Source organism: Hylaeus anthracinus, unplaced genomic scaffold, assembly GCF_026225885.1.
Source record: "Hylaeus anthracinus isolate JK02 unplaced genomic scaffold, UHH_iyHylAnth1.0_haploid 11989, whole genome shotgun sequence".
Lineage (NCBI taxonomy): Eukaryota > Metazoa > Arthropoda > Insecta > Hymenoptera > Colletidae > Hylaeus > Hylaeus anthracinus.
In genome coordinates this window covers 15,265,065-15,271,064 of record NW_026534337.1, presented here as the reverse complement: position 1 = coordinate 15,271,064, position 6,000 = coordinate 15,265,065, and the positions used below count along the sequence as shown (strand labels likewise).

Genomic DNA, 6,000 nt, shown 5'->3' with positions numbered 1-6,000 from the left:
ACCCATATCTCAAAAGTTCTCGCGAGCTCGCCTGACGCTCGAATACTAAATGAGTCGGGTCATCGAGTCTCACAATATGGCCCGGCCTCCATAGCCCAGTAATTATTAAGAAAAGTTTCACCCCTAGGTGGGTGCGAGGGTCGGCTTGGCGAGATGCAGGACTGCAAAAGGGGTCGTTGGTGTGCCAGAGAGCGCACAAGGGTGAAAATTCGCTAGTGCTCGCTTTCGTATACCTTTACGCTCGCCAGATGCCGAAGGTCGACCGAAATTAACTTTCGTTGCATGGTTGCGCTCGTGAAATTTCGCGTATTGCGACCGGGGAAAGAATTTGCTCGGTGCGATAGCCTCGTAGGCTATTTTCCAATCGAAACGTCATTTGTATGTATAAAAACACGTGACACTGGAATTGCAAAGCGATTATTTTCTGGCTATTAATTTAATTACTGTACCAACTGGAATATGTTTCCCCCTCATTTATAACAAGGATCTAGTATTTACGGAAGCCTCGGAGATGCTCGATTGCGTTTTTCTTTACCACAGCGAAGTCCAGCTATCCCACTGATAATTATCGGTCAGTTCGCCTTTTCGTTTCAACCCCTTGACATTCTTTTCTGGTGTTAGGTTCGAGTCAGGACAAAACAGATCTGTACGTGACCGAAGAGCGAGCGAAACGCAAAATGCGAAATGCGCGGTTAAAAAAGAGGGAGGGAACCGCCGGTGGAGGTTCGGGAGAAACAGGGGGTGGGCGCGGTATAGGGGAGGAATTTCGCGCGTGCTCCGCTTCATCCCCCTCGATTGCCGCCGCCGCCGCCGCCGCCGCTGCTGCTGCTGCTGCTGCTGCTGCTGGTGCTGGATGCTGAGGGTAGCTGGACCGCGCGCGCGAGGTGTCAGTTCTACGCGCGACCTCTCCCCCGAAGGTGTCAACCTACTCGCGACCTGGTCCAAGGTGTTTGCCAAAGTCCCGTGCTACCGACGAGTCTGTCCTCGCGAGTTTCACTCACTCGTTTCTTCGTTTTTGTTTGTTCGTCGTTCTGGTCAATCAAGAAAGCCCGAGCAGTGCACGCTCGACTTTCCTTCCGCGAGAGGAAAAAAGCAGAAGTTCAACTGTTCATCTGGCACGTGACACGGCTCCAACAACGCTATCATGTTCGTCGGGATATCCAGAGGAAGCAATGTACGTGAACACGTTACTTTTGCGAGCACGCGTATTATACTACCGCTTTTATTTAATTTTTTCTTGTTTATTTTTTTGTTTTTTTTTGTTTCATTTACTCCCGACGTAAATTTCCGACGAGGATAACCGATCGGATTTGCGAAAGTTCTCTGTTTTTTGGAACGTTTGGAACATTTCGCCCGCGACCAGACCGAGAAACGTTTTTCCACGATAAAACGTTGACTAATGACGCGCTGACCGAAATGCATTCAGCCAGTCGGAATTTCGCACGTTTATCTCGATTCCACCTCGTGGAGTTTCGCGCACGAAGCGCGCGATATCGACGATACGTGAACTTTGGCGATAACCGAACCGCGGTGTACGCATACGCGCCTGCGTTCGAATACGTTTAACGATGCGCTGTATTTCTCGATAACATATACGTATACATATTGGACGGTGATCGATGAGTTGTACGGCAACTATTCAATTTCGCGAACCTTTTTCGTTCGTCTGCGTCGCTGTTTAATGTTTTCGATCTTCTCCGTCTCTTTAATTCAACGATGGAGCATGCAAGCTGTTTTCCTCGTTTTCGCGTGAACGATGGCATCGTTGCCGCGTTCCACTTCTTTTGGCCAAAATTTCTGAAAACGTCGAGTATTCTCGTAAGCAGTTACGAAAGCTTTATATCATCGAAGCTGGTTCCTCGGGTGGCGATAATTTATGGGAATCGAGTAACTCGCCGCGCCGGCTCATGGATGATTAATTAACACCAGACTCGGTAGCCTCGCGCGTCTCGCCGACTCATATTTTCTTTCGATGATCAAGACAGTTTCTTCTCACAATTTCTATTGCTTCCGCTAACTTTCCGACGCGTCGTCTTTTTTTACAGGCCGTTCTTCTTTACGACCCGTCTACTACTTTCGCACGTTTTCAGCTCGGCCAATACCACTCTCGTCGCTTCGCAAGTATTTACCGGAGGAAAAGTTCATTTCCGCCTTGCATTTTTTAAAAGTAGGCGACAGCCATCCACCGCCGCGTTTCTCTCCCGCCTACTCGCGCTTTTCTCACAATAGTCGAGCAACAAGTTTAGTTCAAGGATTTAAATACAAGTCGCCTTCGTGTCTACTTCGAATCGAAAGATCGTGAAGTAGCGTTAGTTCGTTACGCGACCGCAGAGGGAAAATGTTATTTTGTAATTGTCGATTGAAACGCGGGACAGAAAGATGTCTGGGTTAGTTTTCTTTTTTCGGCGGTTTTTGAACATTCAAAACGTACAGTTAAATCGCCGTGGTGAACGTTAAAAATTTCGTTTGAAAATTTGAATTACACGATCGCTCGTTTTGGCCGCTTTAACGAGAATCGACAAATCGATCGACAAATCCCCGATTTTGGGGACTGCTTCGTCGTAGAACGTTGGCTCGTAACGATCGAATTACCGTGTCGCGCGGTGGTACGATAAATTTCATCGGTTTTCACCCGCGTGCAATATGGTTTTCGATAACTGGTTCGCATTGTTTGCTCGCGTTTTGGCGCGCCCGCAATTATGCAAACGAACATAAGGGCCGGGTGCGCATTAACGCGAGATATTCGATGCCGATCGTTGGCGTGTAAAATTCACGATTCCGGTAATGATCAAACCGTACGGGAGGAATATATCCTCGCGATATCAAGGAGGAGTGAGCCTTTATGCCCATTCGATTACCATATCGAGGATCTTGACCGTGTAAACTCGCAAAGCACTCGGTGACTCCTTGAACGACCGCTTGAAGACGCACACCCTCTACGTTAAGAGTCCATGCCAGCAACGGGCCGCGAGCTTTTAACAAATACTGTCTTTGCAACGCGAGAATAGTATAGTATTCGGATATTAGGGTACTCGGTAACGCGAGACTCTGCTGTACTTGGATATAATGGAGCCTAAAAGGAGCTTCCGCGAAGGTTACTTAAATTAGTTTCCTCCGACAAGCGGTTCCCTTTCGAGCTAATTCCGCGTCACGTTTCACGGACAGTCGTCCGCTAAGTGTCCTTAATTGAAAAACGCATAAATCCTGAAACGGCGCGAAGGACGCCTAATCCTATTTCGGCTGATCCTCGTAGACAAGCGCGGGCAATTTTCGTTTAATCGAGGCGACGAGACTCGCGTCGCGACGGTGCCGGTGCCCCGACGTTAAATGCATTTAAGGGGAAAACGAACGATGAAAGAAGAAAACGGGCGGAGTAAGTCGCGCGAGAAAAGAATTTCTTCCATCCTAACCTTCGGCTCGGAAGATGCGACAAATGAAGCCCCTCCTCCTACTATCTGCGCGTGGCCGTCTTTTTCTTTGCAGTTTTAAATCTTCCCTCCACCCCTGTACGTATTTCCACTCAATCCCGTGATATCATTGCGACGATCCGTGATTTTCGCGTGTCGGTCGTCCGTTTTACCGACCGTTATCGATACCCACCGACGCAACGCGACGCTGAAAGCAGAATTCCACTCTCGGCTCGAGCTAATATTTGCGTGCAATCGCAACGGCAGCGTTCCAACGAGTTTATCGCAAGTCCGTTAATATTCAACGATCTCGCCGTTGACTCGTTATTTACGCAACTCTCGTTAGGGCTGGACCTTTAAAAACTTCTCGCGAGACAGTAGCGGGTACATAATTAGAGAAGAGGTGGGCGGATTCAAGAGGCTTTCTGGTCTAGAAGGCTCATAGAGAACCGTATTTTCGCGAGTTTCTCCCTTTAAACACGGTTCGCGGTGGCTTTTTTTTTAATCTGTACACATTTACCACGAACGTTTTACTTCGCAAAATTGTGTACGTGAAAAATCAACCGGTCAGATGGTATCGAACCTGCGACGTCAAACAACGGGAGACGAAGTAGTGATTTTTTGTATAGTTTTCGTTCGTTTTACTCGGGAATGGTTTCTATCGTACACCGTCCGATTAAAAACGAAGCAAACAAATAAAGTGGCGCGAGTAGTTGAGGCGAGCAAAAGCTTTCGACGGAGACGATCAATGTTACATTCGAGGGGTGAAACTCTCTTAAAATGTCGTGCGTCGAGCGAATCGCTGGTAAAATGTAGGTCGAGCGAAATTACACGTCACTTCTTATTACTCGCGTCGAACGAACTCGGCGTGTACGCGGAGAGGTTTGTACGTGCATGGGACATAACTACCTCGTCGACACCTAGGTAAAGATCGGTAAAAACAACGACGAGGTTTTCAAGCTTTGTTCCAGTCGGAAAATGTACGAGCAGATCACGATGCTCGGCACGCACCGTCGACCAAAATTTTGTCGCGCCCAGTCATAAATTATCCAGCGATCCTTCTTGTAACGTTTTCTAGGGAACGCTTTTCGCGAGCAATTGCAACTCCGAAGTGGTATTAAAATTCTTGCTAAGTTTCCTTCGCCGACAAGCGTAATTTAAAGAGAGGCTATCTATAGTAGCATCTTGATTGGTGCGACTATGATTAAAGCGATATCCGTTGATTGCGGGTCCGTCCGGAGAGGGTATCGTCCGATGCCGTCGAGTTGGCGAGCAGCGAACCCCTTCGGTCATGGCGGTTTAATCTCGGCAGCCGTCTTTCCTAATCCCTCTATCCGCGCCATGAACTCTTATCTCGTCGGTCAAGCGCACGCGGCATGCACGAAGCCGGACGAAGTCGTAAAATAAACATACAAAAGGAAAGGACGAGTGTGCAGGACGCAGTGAATCGGTGCTAGCTCGAAACTCCTGGGCGCCGTTTTGTTAACTCGGCGAAACTATTTCTACCGACGCGCGTTACCATCCTCGGATTCGAGGGTTGAAAAATGGCAACCACCCGTGGAGCACGGGGCAAGGGGAACCGGTGGCGATTCCAAGAGCTAAAGGACATTACATAGTACGTTCAACAAAAGTTTTCCGTGCGTCGTGCAGAGTGGACACTGCTCGATTCCTGTTTGGTCCTTGAAATTTACATCCGTCTCGTAGGAATATATACAATTATTTTCCTTCGCCCCCTTCACGCTCCTCTCTCTCTCTCTCTCTCTCTCTCCATGTTTCGTATTTTCCTGCCGTGGAGAATAGCAGGTGAGTTTACTCGGACCAACTTATGCCATTTGCTATTGCTCTCTTCCTCTGCCCCCCGCTCTCTTTCTCTCGCAGTTCCGAGTACACTCGTTCTTTAGTCTGGAAAGTTGCTGGCCCATCTCGAAAGTAAGCTTGCAAAACAACCGCCGGTGTTTTCTGCACATGCGTGCGTAATCGCGTGCCGTTTTATTTTCCTTTTCTCGAATAACTCTGGAACGCGGCTCCGCTCCACCGTACGTTGGAACGCGGTTGTTGCGAGAGTCGATGGTAAATATCGTCGATTATTTTCCGGTAAGCTCGTTATCCTTGACGCGTATTTAATTAACCCCTTAACGCTCGGGTATTTTCGACGTTACCAGCCTAGAATGATCGAGTCTCCTCTGCATTATATTATATTCCGAGGCAGAGGTGGGAAATGTGCGATCCCACGTATAACGTACTGTAGTGTCCGCGCCTCCCATACCCAACAATAAGGAGTCAAATAAGAACACGAAACGTAGGGTACGGGATTGGTCTTGTAGGTAAAACGGTCGACTGTGGGTCCGAGGATCGTGGCTTCGAATCCCCGTGCCTTATTTATCGTTTATACTAAACTGTTTCAAACTCTGGTTCGCGAATATCTCGGGGCAGGAAAAGTTGGAAGGAAACATGTCGAATCGAAAGCTCGATGAAATTTTTTCCACGAAGTCTCGCCGCTCTTGGCTTCCTATATATTTTCCAAAATAAGACCGGAACTCGTGTGCGCGTTCCAGGCTTTTAGGTAGACCAAATCCCTTAAGGGGTTAAAAAC

General features: G+C 48.1%; 1 protein-coding gene across 5 annotated transcripts in view; it reads left to right on the top strand.

The window, feature by feature from the left end:
- Positions 1 to 367: 367 nt before the first annotated feature.
- LOC128887461 (cell adhesion molecule Dscam2-like) overlaps positions 368 to 6,000 on the top strand; it is a 105,266-nt gene continuing 99,633 nt past the window's right edge. For 3 of the 5 annotated variants that reach the window (XM_054143338.1, XM_054143345.1, XM_054143344.1), the window contains exon 1: positions 369 to 1,174. The gene's annotated coding sequence lies outside the window, so the exon portion shown is untranslated. Of the gene's footprint in view, positions 1,175 to 6,000 lie in introns of all 5 variants that reach the window. The other 2 variants (XM_054143337.1, XM_054143343.1) reach the window with 2 other exon arrangements.